We start from the raw sequence: 505 nt of genomic DNA on the forward strand, positions 1-505 counted from the left end.
ATCATTAGCTATTAGAGAGATGCAAATCAAAACAACAATGAGGTACCATCTTGCACTAGTAGCAAAGTTCAACAAGACAGAAAATACAAATGCTGGCGAGGATGTGGAGAGATTGGGACTCTCATACACTGCTGGTGGGACTGTAAAATGGTACAATCATTGTGGAAAGCAGTAGGCGATTCCTTCAATAGTTGGAACTAGAAATACCATTTGGCCCAGCCATTCCATTACTAGGTATATACCCTAAAGAAGTGAGAGCCATGACAAGAATAGATATATGCACACCCATGTTCATCACAGCAGTATTTACAATAGCCAAAAGATGGAAACAACCTAGATGTCCATCGACTGAGGAATGGATATACAAACTATGGTACATACACACAATAGAATACTATGCAACACTAAATAATAATGTAGAATCTGCAAAACACCGCATAACATGGATGAACTTGGAGGACATTATGCTGAGTGAAATAAGTCAATCACAAAAGGACAAATATTG

The sequence above is a fragment of the Orycteropus afer genome, unplaced genomic scaffold, assembly GCF_000298275.1.
Source record: "Orycteropus afer afer isolate SDZICR_OR568_19922 unplaced genomic scaffold, OryAfe1.0 scaffold00232, whole genome shotgun sequence".
In the NCBI taxonomy this organism is placed as follows: Eukaryota; Metazoa; Chordata; class Mammalia; order Tubulidentata; family Orycteropodidae; genus Orycteropus; species Orycteropus afer.